General features: G+C 39.6%; 1 protein-coding gene across 2 annotated transcripts in view; it reads right to left on the bottom strand.

Annotated features, from left to right (window-relative positions):
* Positions 1-2,602, bottom strand: part of LOC147435130 (uncharacterized) — a 45,337-nt gene extending 42,735 nt beyond the window's left edge. The window contains exon 1 of one of the 2 annotated variants that reach the window (XM_086487894.1): positions 1,678-2,602. The gene's annotated coding sequence lies outside the window, so the exon portion shown is untranslated. Of the gene's footprint in view, positions 1-1,658 lie in introns of both variants that reach the window. The other variant, XM_086487893.1, reaches the window with a different exon arrangement.
* Positions 2,603-27,170: the final 24,568 nt, after the last annotated feature.

A 27,170-nucleotide genomic window follows, 5' to 3' on the forward strand; every position in this document is an offset into this window, starting at 1 on the left:
CCCATTAACAGTTGATTATGTGACAATCACTGATTGGTGGAATCTCGCTAGCCCATTTCTTTTATTGTTTGCTAGTCAAGAGTTAGACCTCAAAAAATGAGACCGGAGAAAACTTCAATTTGTACACAATATCTGAAAGATAACCCAAACAAGAAAGGTGCAATAATTAGTTGATCCCAAAGAATCTTTGGGTTGCATCAACTAAGCAGATATAAGTGGAGATTTTATAGGATGTTTATTGATCTTTTTGACCTCTTTGGACTTGTTGAAAACAACACCAACCAAAGCTCACTTTTGAACACCTTCATAAGAAACTAAAGACGACGGGAGTTAAAAGTGACCTACTCATTGTCATGTCCAAATGGCACGATAAATAATCGTAAGAACATCATAGAGAGCCACTTCTAGGAGGAAACAAGATCATAAAATGCCATCTATCCCACCAATCATAAATGGAACAAAAAATTTGCATGAATTTCATTTAAAGGCTTTTGGTGGGGCCTTCAAAATCAAGAAAAGCCATTCCTCAACATGTCTATTTCTTCTATTTGGTGATTGAAGGCCATACTATCACCCTGTTTTTGGTCAAATCTATTATATTGCATAACTGACAAACTTTCTAGAGTATTGTTGTAAAAATTGACATTACTATAGCTGCCAATTAATATTGCAAAATTTCACATCAACATTTCTCAAAAAACCAAAATAGGAAGACTTAAAGTTGCCAACAAAGGTGCTCATCAAGGATAATGACAAAGTCAGAAACTGATTCTTATCAATAAGATAGATAGCAATTTGTTTCACATGATACATCAAATATTTGGAACCAAAAAATAGTGTCATTAATGTTAGGAAGAAAATCGAACACTGATCTGATATGAAAAACAACCCTAGAGTTTGATGAAAGCTAAGAGAAACACCCTTAGAGTTTGGTTAAAGCTAGACCTAAACTTTTAACTACTATGAGAAGCAAGAAAATCTATCACATATCAAGAGACTCAAAGGCAACAGTGGATCGTATCGAACCAATGCACCCTCGGGGGTGGATGTGTATAGGTGCCCATCCACTCGACTATAATAGAAAATTCCTTGGGGATCGACCCAAAAGGTCGGTGTTTCCTGTGTCCTCATCAATCTTCCACCCTATTGGCTTATTCATATCCCTATCGACTACCCCAAAATAAGTAGTCGCAAAACCCTTCCACAAGCGGCCTCAAAGGGCGCATAGGCCCAAGATTGTCCAGATGCTCAAGAATGTCCACCAATATATCTCTCATTAGTTGTAATTGCTTGATAGAGAGGGAATCGTCAAGAAGGAAGGCCTCCTTGATGAGGTTTAGGTCATTTATCCATCTCCCACCTCTCTCAAACTTCACGAGACGCTCAAAAAAGTCTCAATACAAAGATCTTTGAAAATAGAAAGATAACACGCAAGCATCATCCTAAGGTCAAATACCTGTGTTGGTTTCATACAAGGGACGACTTTCAATTCTGTATGAAGCATCAAGTTAGGGACATCAATGTTATTGACTAACTTTGAAGGAACTCGCCTTGACAATTGTGTAATGTAGACTAGAGGGGTTTGGAGGGGGGATCTCCACCCCTAGCTTCAGTGAAAAAACACTTGAATCAGAAAATCATGTTTATACAGTACTTACTTGGTTATAGAGCACCCACCATAGATTTGTATAAGTAATGCCCATACAACTTCTTCCTCGGCCAAAGGCCGTGATTGCCGACGAGACGAGCTGCAAATGATCCGACTTTGTGCTTACTAAATGGCTCACAAGGCCATCCAAGGTTTGGACATATGAATGTATCATGTTGACCACCGCCAACTCCCAGTTGAGAGCAAGAGGAATGTAGAGGGTGGGGTTTGCTGCCTGCATTGATAGCAATAATCCCTTTAAGGAAAGAATCTCACAGACAAGATCCTTCAAATCCCTAAGCTCCTTGTTCACTCTGCCCCCTTATCAACTCCCTAAGCTCCTTGTTCCCCTTATGTCTTTTAGCTGCAGCTTCTGTGGAGAAACTTCTTCGAGCACAAACTTTGGAGCCAGGTAAGGTCTTTTGGCTTGGACCTTTACCTCACTTTTCAAGAACTCGTCGAGCCACTTCAGTGGAGATCCTTCTTCGAGCACGAACTTTGGAGGCAAGCAAGGTCTTTTGGCTTGGACCTTTACCTCACTTTTCAAGAACTCACCGAGCCACTCCTGATGAAAGGGCTCAACTTCCGTACTCCTAAACTCAAAATGTAATGGCCTCTCAAGTGTATGTGCTTGGAAGTTCTTCCAAAGCTGTGATGCACGATGCTAAAGGAGAATTGACAAACAAAATTATAGGAACATCTGTGCGAGTAGGAGAAGCAACAGATTCCATGAGTGCTTGGCAACAAAAACACGGGTCATGCAAGATCAAGAAGATTCAAGAACTAGGAAGTTTTGAGGAGAGAGAGAGAGAGAGAGAGAGAGAGAGAGAGAGAATATCAAGAAAACGTAGCTCTTATTTTGGGTGCATATTGCTTCTCATCGGATTTCAAAATTTTTCTTTTGATGTTTTTGAGACTTAGGGCAGCTTCACACACGTCCAACAAACAAGTGTGAGCTTATTAGTGGGCCAAAATTTTTTCATTGCTCGACGCATTTTCGATCAATGATATCAAAGAGGGTGGTATCCATCAGGTCATGTGCAACACCCTCAACCAATCATGCCCTATTTTCTTCATATGGATGAGGGAAGGGCGGCTTAGGGGGTTGCCCACCAACATAAGCAAAATGGTGATGACATGGGAGCCAACTTAGACTTTGCTCCTATGTATCGAATGGGTGTGACAAGAAAGACAAGAGACATGGAGCATAGAGCATACCAACTGTAGCATATGGTGATGCCTCAAAAGGTATCCATGTCAATGTTAGAAAGATCCAAGGAGTAAAGGCATCACAACCACATTAGTAAATGCAAGGAATAAGAGGATGGCAGATGCACTTGATCTTCTTTTCTCTCAACTTGTTTTCTTTTTTGTACATGACAAACACGTAGAGCATACCAACGGTAGCATACCATGGCTGCCTCTTTGGAGCTGGTTGGCAATGACAATGTCAGTGAGAGGTCAAGATCTTGACCTACTTATGGAGCTACCTCCTACAACCTTGACCAGGTGCACACTCTAGCTCTTTCAAGACATTATAATGTGCATGAGCCATCTATTTTTGATACTAAAATCCAATCCATAGATAACACATCATTTGATTAAAGAGGTAACTATGCTCTTCTTGCTCACTTTTTATTTTTTAGTTGTCGATGAGGTCTTTGTTTTTTGTATTTTATTTTATAGAGCTGTAGGGACATGAGTTTTTCTCCGCCTTCTAATTTCTGGTAAGGCAAAGGAGTATGCAGAGGCAAAAATCATCCGCATTGCAATACCCAATGGGTGCAACCAAAACTGAATCATCTTTCTACAAATGAAGTGGTGCAAGCTATAGATCGGTATGAAGCAATGGTTTGTGCACTACTTAGTTAGGTGATAAACAATGTCATGTTTGGTAGAAAAAACATGTATAGTAATTGTGGTTCACTTTTGAAAGCACAAGTTATGAACATAATCTCTTGGAGGGTGAGAAAGCTTTGGATTATTTTCAGAGAATGTGGAGTCTAGGCTTCTCTTTTGAGGGCATGTGGCACCATCGATGTTTTTCATCTAGGTAGATAAACATTGTCAAGATGTTTAGTTAGGCTATTGGAAACCGTGTTGTGTTTAGTATAGCATTGATGAACATTTTTACTACATTTACTATAATATTTGTAGAGAAATGGCTCTCTATTGTATCACATGTGACTTTACAATGTAAGCCTTATGTAAAGTCCCTCTCGAACTCTCCTACACTACCAAATCAATGACTATAACTTGATGCATTCAAAATCACTACACTTATTTAGTAGTTTTAGATATTGTATCACATGTGACTTTACAATGTAAGCCTTCTGTAAAGTCCCTCTCGAACTCTCTTACACTACCAAATCAATGATTATATCTTGATGCATTCAGAAGCACCACACTTATTTAGTAGTTTTAGATATTGCAAGAGAAGTATGGGAAAATCCTCCTATGGATCACTTGGCACAACTCAAAATCGGATTTTATTAACAAGAGAAGTATGGGAAAAGCCTCTTATGGACTTGGCATAACTCAAAATTGGATTCTATACAAAATTAGGAGTCCACTTTTAAATTTTTTCTGATAATAAAAAAATCCTCTCACTTGATTGACTCTTTTCTTCTTTCATATAAGAAAATACTTTTCTTACAAAAGTTCCCCCATTATAATGCTTTTCTTACAAAAAGTATCCCCATTATGATACTTTTCTTACAATAGTACCCCCATCATGTTACTTGTCTTACAAAAGTACCTCCATTATGTTACTTTCTTACAAAAGTACCCACATTATGCTACTTGTCATAGAGTAAGGAATTGTAAGGAGATGTAAGAAAAAGCATGTGAAGAGTAAGGGGATGTAAGAAAAATCATGTGAATCGTAAGGATGTGTAAGAACAAGCATGTGTTACATTAAATATTTAACTAGTTCAAATTAGAATTAAGTGGATTTGTTAGCTCAACTAGTAAACTAAAATCTATAAGAGCTTTGGAGTCCATTTCTATATAAGAATCCTCTTTTGAAAAAATACACAAATATCTTACACTTCACCCATAAAATTCCCCCCACCCCCATGGACTTCCAAGAAACTCATTCTTCTCCTTTATTTAAGTCCTAGTTCTCTCCTCCCTTGCATGCATACATAGCCTTAGCTATGGTATCTTGAGCTTCATCTCCCCTTAATCCTTGTCTCCTACTTCACTTAGATTTGTAAAAGCTTTTGCCTAATCTTGAGAAAAGCTTGCCCTTGCCTTTGAACATTATTCTCTCTAGCAAGAAGCTCTCTTTCTCTCCAATCTTAACCTCACTCTTCTTCTTTTATCCTTCTCCTTTTCCTATTGCTTACCAGGGTTCTTGCTTACCTAGCATTTTCCCCATCCTCCTAGGTTATGCTCATCCATCTTTCCCCCTTTCCTTAAGTTCTCTTAGTCTTACTCAACCACTTCACCTCTTGTTCAACCACTTCAACCCATTCATTTGAGGATCACGTCTATTTGAAGAAGAAGAGGTGAAGACAAAGAAAGAGCCCCTCCTCTTCCAAGAACCTCTTCCCTTCCCTACAATCAATTTTATCAAGGATACCAAGAGAAGGTAAGTGCTTAAAGCCAGCTAGTCAAGATAACCCTAAATTTTTTATGTCTTATCATAGGTTGCATAAAACTTAAATTTTAACCAATTCACAAAGAAAATGCATCTCAGTTTCCTTGAATGATAAGATAGGCTATCAACAACCTAAGACTTTACATATCTGCAAAAGACTTAACATTCATTCCTAGACAGGTTGCTTCTCACAAAAAAGAATGGTAGATAGGTTGGAAGCATTATATCACTCACATAATCAAAGAAACATAAGATTACAAGTTAAGTTCACTCTAAAGTTTTGCATTCACAACTCATGATTTAACTAGAACAAAGTTCATTGTCAAGAGAATATGCATTATTCATTTAATGTTTGTCTACTTTCAAGTTTGCTTTGCAACTATGAGGAAGGGGGAGTAAAGGGATAGCTTAACGAAAGTAGTGACCATGTTTTTTGAACATAAAACTCCCACCACTTCCATGGATGGCAAATAGAACAAGAAGAAAATTGAGAATATGATCAACCATGGGGCTATCCTAGAAACTTACGTTGAAACAAAACTCTTAAACTTCCAAGAGACTTGTTGTTTTCTTAAGATCTTATTTGAGTAAAGATTAAAATTAACTAGAAACTAAGGAATTATAACTCAAAGAACCTAGTCTAAACTTAAGCTAGGATTTAAAAATTTACCAAAAAGATTTGACATGGATATCTCTAGCACAACAAGAAGTTTTAAGTGTGAAAACTTGTTTGAATTGTTTCAAAAAGGTTGGCGTAGGTGTTTACCTGTGAGATGCAACGGGGGATGGTCCTTTTTGGCTAGGACTGATAATCATTGGTCTATTATTTAGCTCGAGTTTCATTCAATGCCGTGGATTGGGATTGGATGGGAGTGAGCCATGGTAGGGTGGAGTACTTGCGGATGCGTTTGGAAATCAACACGTCAACATCAATCGGATAGTGCTTTGCTCCTCAAATATTTTTCTAAAAGGAACCTGAAGTATATATATATATATATATATATATATATATATATATATATATATATATATATATATATATTTGAAGCCTTTCCCAAATAAGATAAAGAAAAAATAATAAATGGAAATTGTGTAAAGGCGCTGCCTCAACACACGGCGGAGGAGGCAAGGCATCCGAATCCTGGGACGAGGATCTCGATATGCTTGGGAAGTATAAGTGATTGTTTGAAAGATAACTAGATACCTTTAATATTACTAAATGAAAAAGTAATTAAAATATTCTAAAATGGAAAAAGGTGCAAACAATCGGGTAAATGCACACTTATAAGCATATGCAACAACTTGCACAAATAAGGAAAGTTAATCCTTTTTGTTGCAGATACCAAAGCCCAAACTAATTGCTATATCTCATGCCAAGATTTCTCAACATCATTCTTTATCCTACTTATGTAGTAAACATTAGGTCCAAGAATGAGTAAAAAAGGGTTGTGCAAGAAAGTGATTAATTTGTTAATTTAGTGAAGGTTTGATGGCCAAATGGCTCCAAATGTGATATTTGAGATTAGATTGAGGAGTATCCAACCCATTTAAAGTGTATCTACCTTTATATTGTCACATTTGAAGTCAGATCACTTTATTTATTTTTTATGTCAACTTGTTCTTGAACTTTGTGAACTTTCAATCACTTTTGTAGCGGATTTACATTTTGTACCTTGAAACGATTTCTTTTCTACTATCTCTATGATGGTCCCCTTCATTCTCAAAGCTTTCTCCTCTTTTGTAGAGATTTTAAATCTTGCCCAAAGCTTTACCATTCTTGCTAAGAACTACTTACCTTTTTCATTGTCTGTCAGAAAGTGAATTGAGCATGGAAAATACATAATACATCTTTGTTGAGCTTGTGCAAGCAATGTTGCATGAGGGAATGAACTTTTTAGATGTGCTTTTAGCTCACTTCCCTATTAACCCTCCTGCTCTTCCAATAAATTTATCCTTATAAAGGACCGGAGCTACAAAAAACTGAGCATCCAATAGCCTAATGGTTTTAATGGGATGAATGATCCAATGAGGTGAATTTACCTTCTAGCATGATTGAGCTCTCCATCTAGGAAAGAATCAAGTACCAAAATTTTTGTTTTAGGATCTCCTAGTGTATTAACAAGTCCTTGACAACCTCACCAGTGTCTGCAATGACTGTAAGACCACAATCCTCTTCTCTAATGTTTCACATGTGTTGGACTCAGTGGGGTGGGGGGTCTCTATATATAAATCATTTATATCGCGTTCAAGGACTATTTCTAAAACTCCTTATTTATGAATATTTTGAAAATAAAATACACCTTTTTTCCGATTCCATTTTATGGTACCCTTCTGTATGTGAAAATGTGAGAAAAAATAAAATTTAAGAACCCCTTTTGATGCACTCACGTGATAGTCACATAATTATTAAGTGACCCCCCCAAGGTGTTGGATATGTTGAAGGAGAATGTTATCTTTGCCATTAAAGGGGGATATTTCCACGCGAGCATATTTTGGTGAGCGCTTTTTAGGAATCAGGTGAGTAGATTCCTAAAAAGATTCTCTCTTCCTCCTTGTCGACTCTTTCGTCTTTTTCATATCTCTCTCTCTCTCTCTCACCCCCACACACACACACAGACACACACACACACACACAAAGAGAGAGAGAGAGAGAGAGAGAGAGAGAGAGAGAGAGAGAGGGAGAGAGAGAGAGAGAGAGAGAGAGAGAGAGAGAGAGAGAGAGAGAGAGAGAGAGAGAGAGAGAGAGAGAGAGAGAGAGGTATTAGGGAGGTTGATCATAGACAAAGATATGCGAGCTAAACAAATTGTTTAAAAAACAACAGAGACAAGGGTACTTAAAACAAGAACAGCCATTAATAATAGAAAGTTACATTTTACTGCACTTGCATTACATAGACCTCCTTTGTGATGAGCCCAATATTCTTCCAACAAGAGAAAGCAAATTGTCCCTTCTCGTTCAAGTTGAGTAAGCTCCACATATTGAGTTCCTTGCGGCATTGATAGAGGCGATACACATTGATTGTTGCCTTTAGAGCCTCCCTAAACCAGTCGGCTCCATACAACACCTCTCCATTGGGAATGGCTTCCATGGCATCCCACACAGACTTGATTTTATTCTCACGATAGTCGGTCATCGTAAAAAGTAATAGAGGAGGCAACGAAAGCTACTTCACAAAAATAGATTCAAGCAATGGTAATTTATAGACATTGTGCAAATATTATATTACTTTATTCACGATTTGACAAATAAACAACCATTTCCCAAATTTGGAAAAAAACTGCAAATCAATGTACCAAAATGTGGCCATCATAAGATAAAATTAGAAACTAGTACAATTGTCCATTTTGTGAAGCATACGAAGAAAAAGTGAGAATTGACAAATGCTATGCATCCATGCCTGTATAGGTTTGCGGCTTCGGCTCAGTGCCCTAAAGATATCAGCATCTGCCAGGGTTGGTTGATGGATAAACATGTTCTCATTTTGGCTTAACCCTAGCACACGCAGATAAATAAAATACAAATGTTTACATGCAAGATATGGTTTTTGCTTTGACACCCGTTCCATGAATTTTGGACATGTGCACGATGGCTGGTTGCAAATACAAACTTTGTACATCCCGACATGACCATATTCACTTTTGGTCTCTACTTTGAAGACCTCATTAACACCATCTGCTGCACATATCTCTTCTACGACCTTCGCTCTCAAGGCTAGTGCTAAACTGATCTTGCGAGCAACATCCTCAAAAATGGAAGTCTGATACCGTACACGCACACCATCTTGCACTATGGCTCTTGCACTGCCTTCAGGAGTGGATGTATCTTTTGACTTGAAAGGAGAGTTGGTCATATTTTGTGCAGGAGAAACCGGCGTTACATTAGATATTCCTTCTTTGCTGAGCTCCACTTGATACCCCCCTTCATGCAATATTTGCACCTTATCCTCTGATAGGTTGGTGCCCACATGCACGAGCCAAGTGTGTGGTGGATGCTGAGGCTGAGGCTCAATGTTCTGTTCTACTATATGGCAATGCAATACATGATCCGAACAAAACCAAAACCATTGACGCACCACACCATTTGGATGTTTTTGATATCCTTCAAAAGATGGGACCGATATACCAAGGCTAGAACCTGCAATACTGCATCCACACCTTCGTCCTCGTCTTGGCGTGCCGCTACATGTGACCCTACTACCTTGTGGAGTTCGGCGTATGGCCCACATTGCCTCATTGACCTTGCGCTCAACTACATATTGCCCACCAGAACCTATACTTCGTTTTGGGGTTTGTGATATCCCTTCTTTTGCAAAGTTGATCTTACGTGGTCTTCCACACTTCTTGCGATCTTTGGTGACCGAGTTGTACTCAGGCCTATGCGATGCATCATCTTCCACGTTGATAACCTCATTTGGCTTGCCTTTTTCCTTGATGTCTCCTTATCTCCTGTCAATGGAGTTGGTTGTTTATACATTGGAGTGCCCTCAGTAGCCGCATTCACTACTCTTATCACTTGAATCAGACGTTTTTCATGGTGTTCCGCAAGCTTTTGTGTTGATGGACCTTCCAATGTGTTTTCCATGGCTGTATGAAATGGCCTTTGTGCTCTGTAAGATGGAATTTGCAAGGTCGGTTGTACATGCATCATATAATGAAATGTGTTTACGGAAACCCTCCCCTGCTAGCCAGCTGCCATGCTTGCTCTCCGCAAGGTTAGTGCGTGGAGTGTTTGGTCCATCAGAACTACTTTCTATGCATGCCATAATGCCACCCCAATGTGCAATACAAATTTCCCACCAACTAAGCCATGAATCCATGTATGGAATGTTACGGTCTATGCAATGACTGTTACGCCACCATTGGCGTATCAGACGAGCCTCTGCAGCCTCTTTTGTTGGTGCTTGCCTCCACTTATCACACATTTCTTTGTGTGTGTGTTGAGAAGCTTGCACCACATACTTTGATTCAAGCGTTGCTTCCAATGGAAAAGATAAGAATTCTCTCGGTCGCTCATTGTATTGGTCTTGTCACCACCATTGAAAACAATTCGAACTGCGTTCCAATTTGCTTGAGCTTCATCCGGCATGAAGCCAAAGAAATTAGCTTTGTCACACCCACATGATATAATTACATCATTGAGGCACTCCCAAAACAAACATTGCGTTTCCATGTCTTCCTGTTTCATTTCACAAGTTGCAATAGTCAAAAGGTCCTGCATGCTACAAACAAATTGTTTTAGAGAGAGTCAAAGGCAAGCCACAAAGCTGTTAAGGTGCGCCATGTACCTTAGATCATCACCATTGTAAGACCTTGGAATCTCTGTAACTTGTTCCACTTGTTGTATTTGCATTAAAAGCTTTGTCAATGTGCCCTTCTTTTCGGCCTGTAAGAGTTTTTGTCTTGTACTCCTTTTGAAGCTATTTGAGAGCAAAACTTGAGGGGGGGGTACATAGATCTATTAACTCCTTTTGACTGAATTGCGCCTTTGACGGACTATCCACAATGGCAATGGGAGTCATGCTAGGTGAGCCTGCATATTGTGTTTGATGGGATACATTGACTTTGTATTTACGTGAAAGCTGTTCATCCAGTACATAGATGAATTCACCCAAATTGTTAAGAGCGTCCTCTCAAGAGGCTAATTCATTTCAATATCACCAGCTTCGATGACTGCATCTAAATTTGTAAATTGCATTGGAGAAATTAAGTATAAAAGAAATGATTCAGATATTATAAATTTACCATTGTAAAAAGGATAAGAAAACTCTTTACCCAGGAAAAATAAAGAGCAAGCCATAATAATATGCTAAACAAATAATTAAGCACAAGATCACATTGTATAAACTATCAAATTGTTTATGTACTCACGTCTAATAATATAGCCCTTATAAATTTAAAATTAATATTATTTTATTATTTTGAAAAATTAATGTTAAAAAATACAAAATATTTAATAAAAAGTATTTGCTACAAAATATTTGTTTGTGACTGTGTGACTGTGTGATCACGTGATCATTCCCAAAACCAATAGAAACTCCACTATCTCATGGGATTGAAAATCAACTAGAACGCACTCCACCTTTGGTGCCTTCTCAATTGGGATGTCATTCTCGTTCATCCACCACATCCATGCCTCCAATTTGTGATTACCATCCCAAACCACAAAGTACCTCTCGACCATGTGACTAAGCTCGGGGATTTGATGAAGCTCCTCATCCAAATCATATGACATTGCAAGATCCCTCGAAGGGTGACCACGATGAGAAAATTGTTTGTGATCCTCCCCAGGAATCCGTTCACTAACAATAAAACTTGCCATGGTTGTTTGGTAGCTTTTGTTTGCAATGGAGAGTTGAAAATCCACCACATGGTCATCATGCGTGCGGATGGCGGGGTTTGGAAGAAGTCGACATAGAGTGATCCATTCGCAGAATGAAAGGAGTCCCCAATAAATAGTTCTTCCATGAGTCTAAGGCATGTAGAACTGCAAGGAGTTCCTTTTCATATATGCCTAGAGCTTGCTCAACAGGGTCGAGCCTTCGACTTTCATAGCCTATAGCATGCCTTTCTTGAAGCAAAACGGCTCCAAGGCAATCACCACAAGCATCACATTGGACCTCAAATGGCTTTGAGAGATCCGGTAGTGTAAGCACAGGTTGAGAGATAAGCTTTTCTTTAAGCTTTTTGAAAGCATTGTTCTCCTTGGCAGACCATGTGTACCTAACGTTTTTCTTTGTTAGGTCATGTAATGGTCCCGCTATTAGTGATAACTTTTCTATGAAGCGTCTATAGTATGCGCACATACCTATAAAGATTCTTAACTCATGAAGAATCCTTGGTTCAGGCCATCCTTTTATTACCTCTAGATTTGATGGATCCATTTGGATGCCATCTTGAGAGATAATGTGACCTAAATACTGAATCTCTTGTAAGAAAAATTCACTTTTCTTTCGATTAACATAAAGTTTATTCTCTCTTAAAACTTGAAATATTACCTGGAGGTGTTGCTTGTGTTTGTCTAATGAATCAGAGTAGATGATGATATCATCAAGGAACACTTCAGTGAAGGTTCGGTGAGGCCTGAATAGATTCTCCATTAAGCGGTTGATGTGGCTGGTGCATTGGTCAAGCCAAACGGCATGGCAATGTGTTTGTAAAGACCAAACGTAGTGCGAAATGTGGTCTTTACAATGTCTTGATCAACTATCCTTATTTGATGATAGCCACTTTTTAGGTCAATCCTACTGAAGTAGGTGGACCCTTGTAGCTTATCAAATAGGTCTTCTACCTGTGGAATGAAAAACCTATTTTTGATAGTGATCCTATTTAGTGCTCTATAGTCGACACACATACGATATGTGCCGTCTTTCTTTTGCACTAGTAGCATAGGAGAACAAAATGGAGATGAGCTAGGCCTAACCATGTCCTTCTCAACTAACTCATGCACTTGCTGTATAATCTCCTCTTGTTGATCTTGAGAAACTCTATAAGGAGGTTTGTTAGGCGGTGAACTTCTTGGAAGAAGTTCAATTGCATGGTCATCATTGCCTCATTTAGGAGGTAGTTCACAAGGGATGTCGTCAATAAAGACATCTTGAAACCCCTTGAGAAAATTGGGTAACTCTAATTCTTTGTGGTTGCTTGTATTTTCTTTTGCTAAAGCATTAGATTCATTTTGAGAATCTTTAACAAAAATCATGTACACAGAAATAGATCTCTTTATTGACTTATTGAAAGCTTGCTTATGTACAATGAGTATGGTGTTACCCATTTCCTTAGCATCTATATACATATCTTTTTCCCTGAACCTATACTAGATTCTTCTTTCAGGGAATTGAACATTGACAGCCAGGCGATCAAACCATGGAGCCTCAATTTCCCAATTAAGGGAGTGGCTGAAGCTTCTTGCCCCTTGAAAGCACCGTCTACGGGTAGGACATCTCCCATCTCATAGGCTTGTATGCCTAACTTGGTGGCCAACTTTGTAGATATGAAATTATGAGTAGAACTAGGGTCAAAGAGAATAAAAGCATCATGTTCTCTTACCTTTCCCCAAGCATGGCATAGAGGAGATCCTTTGTGGTGAGTTTCCTCCTCTTGGATTTTGACCAAGGTAGCTCTAGGAGGATCATGGTGGGTGTTCTTTTGGGAACAAGCGCGGTACGCATGCCCTTGTTCTCCGCACTTGAAACACCGGTTATCCTTGCGATAATGCTCAAGCTCTTCACGAGAGAAAGTTTGTTTTTGCCTTTGTAAACTCCCTTCTCCTTAGCTTTGTTGGAATTGCCCTTAGGAGACTTTTGGACATTGTCCTTCCCCTTAGGCTCATTGTAACCCTTGTTTTCCGAGGGCTTAGAATTCCTCTTAGCCCCTGTTTGGAAATTGATTCGAGAGGCCACCATAGTATGGTGTATTACCGCCGATATGGTGTGTGGCCTTAGGGAGTTGACATACTCCGCCATTTCTTTGGTTAAGCCTGCACAAAATTGCTGCTTTTGCTCTCCAAAATCCAACTTTTTGAAGACAGTGGCTTTGAGTTGTAGGTCCCAAAACTTGTCTACATATTTGTGGATGGATTCATAGGGAGAGAGATTCAAGCTTCGCCATTCGGTGAGTACTTTGTCTTTGGCATCGGTTGCCAAAAACTGCTTCATAATGGAAGCTGTTAAAGCTTTCCATGTTCGTGGAGCTTCATTGTTGGCTTGTAGGCTAGACCACCATTGTCTGGTGGAAAGTTCATAGCTACATAGCATAGCTTAGAGGACTCTGTGAAGCCCTCATCTCCGAATGCCGCATCAAATTGTTGGATAAAGGCGAAGACTTTGTCCGTAGCACCAAAGGTGCCATTGTAGGTAAGGAAAGGGATGCTCTTCCCTCCCTCTTTGAACTTCTTGAGCTTGGGTGACCTCTTCCATGCGGCATAGGATTTACTATGGCCTCTTATTTTTTAAGGTTCAAAGGTTACACCATCACTTTCTTCAGAAGATGAAGAATTTGAGGAAGATGGAGAAGAGGGTGACCTCTTTCTCGCCTTTTTCTTGGCTTGATCTTTGCTGTCTTCACTATCACTTTCATAAGAGGAAGAGGATGTAGAAGATGGAGAAGAGGGTGTCCTCTTTCTTGCCTTTTTCTTCTCTTGCTTTTTGTCATCCCTCTTTGCAGTATGGTGTGGAGAAGTATGCGATGGTATTCTCCGTTTTGGAGGCAATGGAGAGTGTTTAGCCCGCCGTCTTTGCTGAGCCATCTCCCCCGAGGTGGCGGGAGACTCACTTCTTTCTCGTTCCTTCGGTAGAGGCTCTTGAGTTCTCCTTTGAGAAGGAGATGCATCATCAAGGAGAAAATTTCTGATCCCTTCATAGGGATTCTCTTCTTCTTCCCGAATCAGAGAGAGACCTCTTTTGGAAGTCTCGCAAGGAGGCTTCCTAGGTGTTTGCTCGTCATAGTGGGGAGCTTAGAGAATCCCATGTGCATGAAGCTATCGTTTCACTTCACTTTGGATGGATGGATTGCCCATGGATTGTTGAAGCCTAGAAACAAGATGGGCATCATTTAGTAGCTTTCTCATTAGCAAAATCAGATTTATCAACATTAATTTTACTCTCTTTACTATTGTCAGCCATTCTAACAACTTTTAGGTGTAAAATTTTTAGGTCTACTTTGGCACTTCAAGCCCTAGTTGCTACTCCTCTTTACCCCTTTAGAAAAAGAACTCAAGCTACTATACCCGTGGCTCGAATACCATTAATTGCAAGGAATAGAAGAGAGGGTCGTTCAACACCAAAACAACATCGGCTCCTGTCAAGATTCTAATAGCTCAATAGTGGTTAAGCCGTAGGCAAGCCCCGTAGGACTCCACTATTGAGACCATAGCTCTCGACGGTGATGCCCCGTTAACTGCACAAAGGCAGGCACACTACAAGGCTAAAAAATCCCTATTCTACTTACTCACATACAATTAGTAATACCAACCATTTATAGCTAGCTTGAGGACCTCCCTTCTTGAGCAAGAAAAGAGAAACCTTGTGCTCTGATACCAATGTAACATTTAATGGCCTAGTTACTTGTGTGTAGCAGAAATTAGCATGAACATAGTGAGCATTTCATTATAATAGATTCTTAATGAGGATAACAAGAGTTCTTGGGTGGAGAGAGCAACAAAAAGCATAACACCTAGTTAGATCGCATGAACAATACTTCAAAAGAGAGAGAAATTAAGCTATTGACAACAGTTGAGGACTGGATTTACATGGAGCTGGTCCCCGCTCTAGAAGGCTTTGTATTATGGTTTCTCCCATCAAGAGAGACATTTTACAATACAATTCTTTGTGTTCCTTCAATACTAGCTAGTGCAATGAAGATGGAACCTCCTGCACTAAGCAAAACACTTATCAAACACCACATCAATTCCCTCACGGTATCAGACCCATTAGGCAAAATTTGGACTCACAAAGGGGCCTATAAGGAGTTTGAGTTCCTCTCTCATGTCCAAAACGGGCGTGCGGTATATTTTTTTACAAATCAACTCTAAACTTGGCGGAGATTTGACAGTTAGAATCTACTCTTCAAGCTCTTTCTATTGATATATAGCACGCCATGAGATTCCTCATATTTTGAAAGATTCTATTTTTGATTCTCTTGTGATGTGAACTCCGTCTAGAATCTAGAGAATAAAAAATAGAATCTCTCAAAATATGAGGAATCTTGTGGCATGCTATATATCAATAGAAAAAGCTTGAAGAGTAGATTCTAACTGCCAAATCTTCGCCAAGTTTACAGTTGATTTGCAAAAATTTTACCGCACGCCCGTTTTGGACATGAGAGAGGAAGTCAAACTCCTTATAAAGCCCCTTTGTGAGTCCAAATTTTCCCTAATGCAAGACCTCACACACCTTCGAAAATGGTGAGACCTAGCGGGATATGAGAGTAGATTGAGAGTAAGAAGGAGTATTCTTACGATAAAGATGTACATCTCCTCACATAATCACTCATATTAGCATAGCTTAGCTTAGTAATTAGCATGGTAGAGGAGATGAGCATGCATTTAAGCTTGGCTCTTGGTTGGATTTTCATCACAAAGTCAAGATTTGTTGGTGTAGGCCTCTCTTCTCACAAGCTTCGAGTAGGTGATAAGCTTTCCATTAAAGCTTGAGAAGAGAGAGAGAGTCTTCTTACTCCACACATGAGCTAGTGTGAGTGTGTAGGTGATAATGCCTTTGAAAAATCAGCCCCCTCTCTCTCTTGGTTGACCCCTCTTTCTATTTGCTCTTGCTAGCATCCTATTGGACCTCCCGAGGCTTAGCCAATGGCAATTAAGCAGCATAAGTGATAGCCTTCTGACATGTGTCCCCCTTTCCCCTTTTGTGAGAGCTTTAGGTAATTAATTAATTCAACTAAACTCTCATTGGACCCCTTTGCCTCCTGGCCAATAGGAATCAGGCAAGCCCAATGGCATTCTATATCATGCTTCAACCCATATCATGCTTTCTATAACCAACATTACAAGATCATGTAGCCTCCTAATCACATAACCATGTGGCTGCTCCATAAAGGAAATCTCATCCAAGTCATTATTCAAGAAATCATTCTTTACATCCATTTGTTTCAACACCCAATCTAAAGCTATAGTCATTGCAATAAACACAGGAATGGTAGCCATCTTGGCTACAGGGATGAATGTTTCCTCATTATCAATCCCATAAGATTGTGCATAACCCTTGGCCACAAACCTTGCCTTGTACTTGCTCACACTACCATCAAAATTGTGCTTTATCTTGTTAACCGGCTTACATACAATTGCCTTATTTCGCTCTAGTAATGGCACCAATTCCCATGTTTCATTTGCATCAAGGACAACCATCTCCTCATCCATAGCTTGTTGCCATTTCTCATCTTTTGCAACATCTTCAAAGCAAGTGGGTTCTACTTCCTGTGTAATTTTTGCCATATATCCACAATGACGAGACACATAAATCATAAGTCAATCTCTGCATATGATTTCTTACTCTCTCAAACTCGCATGGTCTAAGGTCACTTCCAAGTGCCTTATTTCTTGCCTTCATTCTTCTTGCACCCGGAGTTTTTGTAGAGGGTATACCAAACTCCTCATCTAAACTAACCACTGTTATCACCATCATCATGACCAACACTCAAATTTGGCAACTCAGGGGCATGATCAACTTTTTTCTTTTCTTTTCTCAATACATTTGAAGAGTTAGGAGGAATCACTCCTTCATGCAATGTGCCACTCCATGCCTTCGCACCATGACCTGAACTAGGTGACCGTTGTGGTCCACTGAAAAACCTATGACTGCAAACATATATTTTTTGTAGCCACATTCTCTCTTACATCAGCCCCTAAAGCATCCTTTACATCATCATACCAGCTTGCCATTTCATAAACAACAACGTCTTTGCTCAACCTCACTTTATTGTGATAGGATTGTAACACTTATACCCTTTCTATTCAAGGAAATAGCCAATAAACACACATTTCTTAGCTTTTGGATCAAGCTTACTTCTTACCTCATCCGACATATGCACATAAGCAATACACTCAATGTTGGGGGGTCCATTGTAGTATAGCTCCAATGACCAACATATAGAGTGATGAGCTACCCAGTTAGGGTGGCATGGAAACACTCACACAAGATTAGTGAGCTAATTAATGCAACACAAATGGTTAACTCTATAAGGTGACCTTGACCTATTGAGGAGCTAAGCCACAAGATTGGAAATGTCCAATTCCACTTCTCCTCACCTGAATCAACTCACTCAAACACAGTAACGATGCCAATGATGCACAACATTGCTAATCCTATCATGCTACATACTAATTACAAGCGCACACACATATATCTAGCAAGCAACCACGCTTCAATAAAATCTACATGCACACACAAAGAATAGAGAGAAACCTCTTGATGTGGAGGCTTCTCCTATTGAAGAGAGAAGGATCTCTCCTCTTGAAGAGCTCGTTGTAACTTCAGGGCTTCTAGTTCACTGCGTAAAGAAGTCAAGGTGTCAGATAGACTTTGCAAGAGTACTGAGGCAATCTCTACTTGAGGAGAGTTGCTGAATAGCATTCTCTCTTCTTCTATCTTGGTAGCAACAGTGACAAACTCAAAGATTTTGTTGTGAAGTCTTGGCAAGAGCCTTTCCGCCCACTTCTTGACTGAATTCTCATGGTTGTTGGGGAAGCTTGGTGATAAGGGACTTTTTTATGTTCATGAGTTCTACAAAGTCTCATTTGGCTGGAGCATTCGGTTTTCCAACTCATCCCTAACCTTCTCTTTGAAGTCACCTGGTCTGAAAGCTTCACAAAACTGCTACCTTAGTGTTGTCCAAGTAGTGAAGTGGTTTTAGTAAGCTGGATGTACCATTTATCTTCTAAGCCATCCAAGGTTGGCAGGAAGAGCACTGGGTAGGCATCTTCTCTGTTGAGCTAGCATGGTCATCTGCATCCTCTGTGGAGAGTCCTCTGAAAGTCAAAAACTTTATGTTCACCTTTGTCAGGATGCTTGTGAGCTCCTGCATGGAGGCTTGCTTAGGAGTGTTTTGCTCAAGAGCAAACTATAACATAGTGGGTGAGAATTTTATTGGGAAGGTAACCTGGGAGGTGAAGAACTAGTTGAGGGAATGGAGGTAGCTGCATGGGAAGGAAGGGGTGTCGAGGCTTGTGGACTTCTACTTGGCATGAGAGGTTGACGCTTTCTATGGCAGTACTTTAGAGGGCTCAGTAATGGGCTTTGCCAATCTTTATACTGCCTTGTATGTGTCATGCAGTAGCAAAAACCCATGCAAGCTCTGGGTGTCGAGATCCTCAAACTTGTTGGATAGTCTAGACCAACTAGATCAGACTCGACTATACCAGGCAAGACTCAACTAGACCACTCCTACTAGATAGGGGTGAGAGAGACTAGACCATCTAAACGAGGAGAAGATGGACTCGACCAAGATGGAGAAGAGCAAAGCTGGTCTAGGACCACACAAGTAGATTAGACCAGGCGAGGAGTTGAACGAGCTAGCTCCTCAATCTGTAGGCTCAATGGAGTGGAGTGAGACTTTAGTTGAGGTCCCACCAAGCATGCCAAAAACAGAGCACCTATAGCAAGGAAAGTGTATTGTGCTCTCTATAGCGGGTGCTCCTTAGTGCAGTAAGCAAGGAAACTCACTCCAACATTTTAAAAAAAAATTCACACAAAAATGGAACAACAACTCAAAACCCATTGGAGCTTGACAAACTCATAGGACCACACAGACTCTGGCTGGTAGCACATTCGGCTCCAAGTCCAAGACTCTAGGCTACAATGGGGGGGTCAAGGCTCCAATGTGCAGGGAGGGTGTAGAGGTGTGGTGTTGGACTCAAGACGCAAGAATTAGAACGCTAGGATAATGACTAGAACCAACTACTAATATCTACAATCATAAAGAGGCAACAACGGGTAACAAGTCTATCTCCAAACTATGGTGGTGGTGATCTAGTCATGGTGTCGAGTAGACCATCACCCATATCCTGCCATGTGTCACTAACTAGAAGAGAGTCCGTCCAGTGTGAATTCCAACCCAACTATAACTAACAACATGTCGTGCGCCAGTGACATTGTAGCCCTACTACAAGCTTGGAAAGCAAAGCGGCATCTGGAGCTCATGATCAATGATACGTAGCCCACCCTCTTGATGAGGTAAAAAAATAGTCCTCCAATCGACACGCGGCCTCGTATCACTCATACTTTCTAAAACTCCCTACAAAAAATTGCACACCAAGTGCCAAATGTGAGACAAGGCTTGAGGATACAAGGTCCAACAAGAAGTAGTAAACCAAGCTATAGCAAGTAAAACTTGATTCACTACTAAAGCTTTGCATGCTAATGATGAATGCATGGTTGACCAATGACAAAGCTTCCTACAAATCGATATCAAAACCGGATCAAAGTACTACTGAGAAGAGACATCCAAATCAACATAAAAGCCCAGATATCTACAAGTCTGGCCTTGAGCCAACCAAGTAAAACCAAGCTACTCTCCCCATTGATAGGGATCCTCTTCTCCAACCACAAAAGCCAAATGATTTGTGCCACTTGATAAGAGCTCCACTAGTACAACAAAAAGTAGAAAGAGCATCCAACAAGTTGTCTAAAGTATCAGGTGCACAATGAAAAAATAACAAAGTCTCATCTACATACTCATAATTCAAAAAATCTTGCAATCCCTCAAGAGGTATGTGTAAGCATTGAATCTATGGAGTCCTACCTTGGAGAAACAAAGACATGGTTTTTTCAAAAAATAGAAATAGATATGGCATTAGAGGGCAACCCTTTCACACTAAAATAGAGAGAGAGTGAACCATCTACCAACATGTCCACCTATCGCGACATATTTTGTAGTTGATCTATATAGAGCAGAGATCCCCTGAATCCACTACATAGGGAAACTCATATGAAGCAATGTGCCCTCTAGAAAATTCCAAATCCACTCGATCATATGCTATTTTTCAAAATCAAGAAGCATGACCGTTGTAGGCTAATTAGACTGTCGCACCAATTCTATTTCCTCATAAAACGTAAGTACATTTTCCAAAATACTTCGATCTTGAACAAAGCCTATTTGAGAAGAGTGAATGAAATCCAGAAGTTAAGGAATCAAAATAGCACCAATCAAGTAAGCCAATATCTTATAGAGAGAAATCAAAAAAGTGATTGACCACTAAGAGCTCAAAGAGGAGGCACCTTCACCCTACGAGGTGATCAACTGACCACAAATGATTTTTATTTGAACAAGGAGAGATCACATGCAAGATTGTTTAGGAATGGTGAGCGCACATATTTCTACTTCCGTGACCAACAAAGAAAACAACAACTGAGGCATAAGAGAAGAAAGGAAATGAGACTAGCACGTAAAAGATACATGCCAATTTAGGCGAGCAAAGAACAATATATCATGTTAGTTGAAGCATAAGATTGCATCAAAGATAAGAAAATGGGGTGTTATTTGACCCAATAGTGGAACCAAAAGTGATAAACCAAATAGAAACTAAAACAGGAGGGAAAAAAGTGAAATTATCTAAGATAGAGAGAAAAGCCTAATATCAGAGCTCAAACAAACTTTGTAGGAAGCTCCTCCAACTTTTTGGGAACTGGCAACTTCAAAATAGCTTATATTTCACTTTAATCCAACTGAAGACTCTCTACAGAAATAAAATGTCTGAGAAAGTGTACTACCATTGGCATAAAAGGAACTCACTTACTTTTTTGACATATGATGCATTTTGCCGAAGAAAAATGCATCGTATGCAAATCAAAAACTTTCTTGAGATATGATGCATTTTTTATTTGCCTAAGAACATCAAAAACTTTCTTGATATGCTATAAGTGTTCCTCTTTTGAGTCACTATATATGAAAATTTCATCTAAGAAGATAACAACAAACTTACCCAAACAGGGTCATAGAACCATGTCCATAAGTGTCACTAAAAAAACTAGGGCATTTGTCAATAAACCCAACGCACACAATGTCTCTGATTGGAGTCAACATCAATTACTAATATCACTACTCCCATGACATGTTGATCATTAAGGAAGCTGATTACCTTGGCTTACTCAAAGAGCTGCTTAAGCCGTTCAAAGGTCAAATCATCACTAGCTTTCTCTTGAATGGACTCATTCATGTACTCAACACCCCTGTTACACACAATTGAAAAATAATTGCAGCCCAAATTTCAACTAAATGCACTAAACAGCAGGTCGAAGCATCGCTAGCTTTCTCTTGAATGGCCTCATTCATGTCTTCAACACCTGTTAACTGAGTCAACGTCAGTTAACAGAAGCTGCTAAAGACCGAAGACATACGAATGCACATCGAAGATCAAAGTGAAGAAGCAGTAAAGATTGGAGTTACACATTTTCCACGTTTTCCCAAAATGGTCACGTATTGTAAATTCCCGAATTATTTCAAGCCATTGTAATATTTTAATGTGTTACGGGCTCAATGGGAGTTCCAACTTGTAAAGAATAGGTCACTTACTGTGCCTAGGTTGCACATTCAGTAAGTGGTGAGCCCTAAAGACCTTGGGCCGCCGGACATTGCATACTTTTAACCTAGGTATATAAGGAAGTGTGTAAAAGAAATTAGGGTTCTCAAGTCATTTGTTGAGAGCACTCTTTGGTGAGATCTCTTGAGGTGTGTGGCTATGGAGTCCTTGAGCTTGTCCTTGCTCACGAGACTTAATTAACACTAATCAATGATTCACTCTCTTTCACTATGCCTCTCTCTTACTTCTTATGATTGCCTATGATGCTTAGATTAACTAGATCTTAACTAATTAGTGGTTAATCCCTTTCTAATCTTGTGTGGTTGCCCTCTTTTGCTTGTGTGTGCATGTAGGTTTGATTGGAGTGTGGTGCTCGATAGATCCATGTGTGTGTGCTTGCGATTAGTGTGTTGCATGATAGGATTAGTGTTGTGTACGTCTTGCAATCGTAGTGTGTGTGATTGGGTTGATTAGAGGTGAAAAGAAGTGGATATGAAGATTTCCCTCCATTGCGGCTTATCTCCTCCATAGGCCAAGAAGCTCACCTCGTAGAGTTAACCATTTGTGTTGCCACGATTAGCTCACTAACCGTGTGAGTGTTTCCATGCCCTAGCCGGGTAGCTCATTCCTCCGTATTGACAATTTTGTTGGTCATTGGAGCTATTGCATCGATGGGACCCCCAACATTTGGCGTGGATGCCGGGGATGGTGGCCTATGCTAGTGTAATTGTGGAATAAAAGAACGCGTTCCCTCACTAATTTCACTTGTGTTTATGTTTTTGTGGATTTTGAATGTGTGTGCATGAAGCATTGTGTTCATAATTCCCTAATGTGTGACCATATCTTGCCCATTGTGTGTTTACATGCTCTAATTTCACACTAACTCCTCACTAATTTTACTAATTTTTGCTAACTTACTAACTTGCTATGAAGTATTGGAGCATTCTACCATTCAATTGATCTTCAAGGAAAGGTAATCAAGGTGGTATTCTCAACCTCCCTAGAATCTAGAGATGTGTAGAATTGTGTAGAAATCCCACCATGATGCATGTAATGTAATGCTATGCTATGTTGATGCAATGTAATTCTATGCTATGTGATGCAATGCAATGTTGATATTATGGATTGAAAATTTTGCGATTATTCATTTTCACGCTGTCGTAATGCCGAAATTTTAAAGAATTGGTGGCGCATGAATTTGATAAGTTTCCATTGCTAATTGGTGATTGTGGATTACTAATTGGGTGCCTAATTGAGTTGATTGCATGCTTGGATGGTCAATTTCAAGTGTGTGTGCACTAAAATCAAGTGTGTGTATGTTAATTTTAGGTGTGTGTGCACTATTTTGCCCATGTTTGTGCACCTAGAAATCAATATGTGCTTTATGATTTTTCAATTGTGATGATTGATGTGTGTTGTGCTCATACCCAACTATTGAGTTGTGAAATCACATTGCAAATCTGACAAGTTTAGCCCTTTTGTGTGCGCACCTAAAGATTGGTAAAAACTGCCAGTTTTTTAGTGTGTGTGTGCCTAAAAAAGTGTTTAATTTGCATGGTTAATTCACACAAAGAAACAAGCACACAAATAAACATACACACACACATACACAAACACATACACGTTTTCTCTCTCGCACACACACACAAGAGACAAAAAAAAAAAAAAAAACTCAAAAACTCAAAAAACAATTTTTTAAATTTTGTTTGCTTTTCTTTGTTTTGTTTCTCTTCATTGCATTGCACATGCATCAAACATCCGCACACACCCCATTCACACGCATTTAAGCACGAATAGACGCATTTAGAGCTCCGAGAGTCAAATTTCGTTTGAAATTGTCCGATTTTGTCGATTTGAGCCGTTTTTAGCATATTCAAGCCAGATCACACACACAGACCTTGTTTGACATGGATTTTGATTTTGGGTCTACGATTTTTCAGATTACAAGTTTTAGAGCTGTTTCACGCGTAATATTGCATTTTGGCTTAATTTGACCGTAGAGTCTTACGATTGACCATATTTGACCTCGACTTGCGATAGAGATTCGTTTTGGTCTTGATATTGACCAAATTTAGCTAGTTAGAGCCTATTCACATGCGAGATTTGGACTTGGCCGCTTTTGGCTATTCTTAGCACACCGACGCGCGATTAGAGCTCGATTTGGTTACTAGACCTACATTTGGCTATGACTTTGACCGAGTGACCGATTTTAGAGCCAAAAAAAGCCAGAAAGTGCCATAAAAACCCAAAAAAGCAAATATAGAAATGCCAGGGAAATATCACACCGAGCAAACAACAAAAAATCACTAGAAAAAAAACCGAGAAGTGCAAAAACAGTTTTGGTGATTATTCGAACCGAGGTCATCACAGTTCTAGCATAGATCTGGACATTGTTCCCACAATTTAGACAAAGAACGCCAGGGACCAAAAGTCATTGTGCAAACCGAAATTGGCAAGCGCAAGCAATTTCATTGCAAATTGAGCTTCTAATCGGACAAACAATGGAAAAACTCACATGTGATTGCAGATTAGGCTAGTACGAGCAGCAGAAATTCTGCTAATCAATACGAAAATATGATAGGAGACGGTTTTTACAGAACCAACCGACATGAACTCAAATCGAGCCGAGAGTTCAAGTACAGCAGAGCAAGCTAGTAGCAGTGGTAGCACGAGTGCAACTGCAACCAACCAAATTTTACAACTATATGGCAACAACACAAGTGCAACTGCAACCAACCAGATTTTACAACTATATGGCTACAATGGAGACAAAGTCTTGTACACAGATTCAGAAGGCCATAGATATCTAATGAGCAATAAAAGCATCACAGAAGCCAAGATCTTATTGATAAGAGTAAAGCCGGATTCAGAGAACTCCCAGATGTTCACTGACTTCACTGGAGCCAGGTATTGCAAGCTTAAAGATGAAGTGCAAAAAATTGACCCAAGTGTTTACCCAAAAATCTGCACAAGCCAGCAAAACATCCATTTAGTGCATATGCAATCAGGGTCATTGTACATGGATTACAGTGGTCAGATCTACAGTCGAGAGCCACAATTGCAAGATCCAATAGATCAACCAATTGAAGCCAGTCTAATTGGAGAACAAAGCCAAAGACGATACAAAGGTCAAGACGGAGCAATCTATAGCTTGATGCTCAGTGTTTTAAAAGAAAATGCCAACAACTTGGCAAACACAAAAATGGAAGCTCCTCAGCTAGAGCTTGACATGATAGAGCCATATAAAATACCACCAGTCATGGCGTATTGCTCATATTGTGGACGAAAAGGTGGACATTTTGCTGAAGATTGTCCAAGAAATCCTGACAACAGGGATACATCAACCACCAAGCAAGGCACAAAGCAAATTGGAAATGTGAATCTCGATGTAAGTGCATCTAACTTGTCACTTTTAATGCAATCAGATGATTCTGCATTACCATTAGAAGCACCAGTAAAAGCAATGCAAATTCAAAATCAACATAAAGATGGACAGGCACCTGAAAAGCTTAAAATTGATTCATTGAACAACAAATTTCTCCATGAATTTGGTCAAGGTGTTGAGATATCACCGAAGATTGAAAAGACTGTTAGGTTTGCAAATGATTTTTCATCCACTGCCACAAGTGTGCAATCATTCACGAGTCTAAGGGACACATCAAACAAAATTATGTTAGCATTGTATGGTACACATAATTCATATGCACACTATGTAGACCAAAAAGGGAAACTGTACAAAAAGGATCAACCAGTGTTTGAACGACCCACATACCAACTCATAGAAGCACGTCCAATGATAGATAAAAAAGAATGGTTCATTTCAAAGGAAATAATTTATTATAACCCATCCTCTCTAGAGCTGAAGGATATTACCCGAGTGAACCCAAAAATCTGTTCAGAGCCAAATTCTCCTCCATCAGAAATCAAGCTTCGATGTTGTGACCAAACAAACATATACTTTGACCAAAACAATCGTAGATATAGACGAGAGTCTAGCATCTATGATGCCTTGGGTCTTGAAACCACAGAAGCTCATATCATAGGAGACCCATGGGATAGACAATATCAGGGCAAAGATAATGCTATCTACAGCTTAACTTGGGGAATAATTTGTCATGTTTCACGAACAGACATAGGAAATGATGTAGAAGGTTTACAGATGCCAAACATCAATAGTGCTATCCAAAGTGTGTCTTCACAGTCCCAAAAGGTGAGACTAAACCAAAGCCAAAAAAATTTGAACTCTTACAATGAAGTAGGCTATATTGATCACCCTAGGAAGGGGGGAGCTGTAAATCCATCAAGCTCAACTCTTATACCAGGAAATGCTACACCAGTTAGAAGCCCTAGAGTTTCTAGCCAACAGACCTCTTCAAGGCAAAAACCATTGAAAGATCATATGGTTGTTGGAATTTTCCAATTGGCCCATGATTCATCAGAATCTGTAGACAAATGCTTCTATGAAGATCATCAAGGACAAAAGTTTCAGCTGATCTCCACAAGTCAAAGTCAAAATCCAACAAATCCCATAGTGTTCAAATAGCTACATGTGATCAAGCTCACATATGCATATGAAGATGCACATGGTAACGAATATCAGCAAGATCATGATCTTGTACAAACCCATACGGATGGCCCGGATTGAAGTCAAAGACAACCTGAAGATGATGCAAAGCCTCAAGCTTCAAGAACATATGATAGAAAAGCCAAAGTAAATGGGAGCTAAATTCCAGAAAGCTACACCAAGGTCACCACCAAAATCTCCTCAAAGAGACAGATTCTGCCAAAAAGTACAATGGATGTTCTAAGGTCAAATGTTACTCAGATACAGGCAGACAATTCTCAACAATTTCAAAAAGGTGCAGTATCACAGTCATATGAGTCAACATCAA

Source organism: Adiantum capillus-veneris, chromosome 18 (assembly GCF_014529385.1).
Source record: "Adiantum capillus-veneris isolate H3 chromosome 18, ASM1452938v2, whole genome shotgun sequence".
Lineage (NCBI taxonomy): Eukaryota > Viridiplantae > Streptophyta > Polypodiopsida > Polypodiales > Pteridaceae > Adiantum > Adiantum capillus-veneris.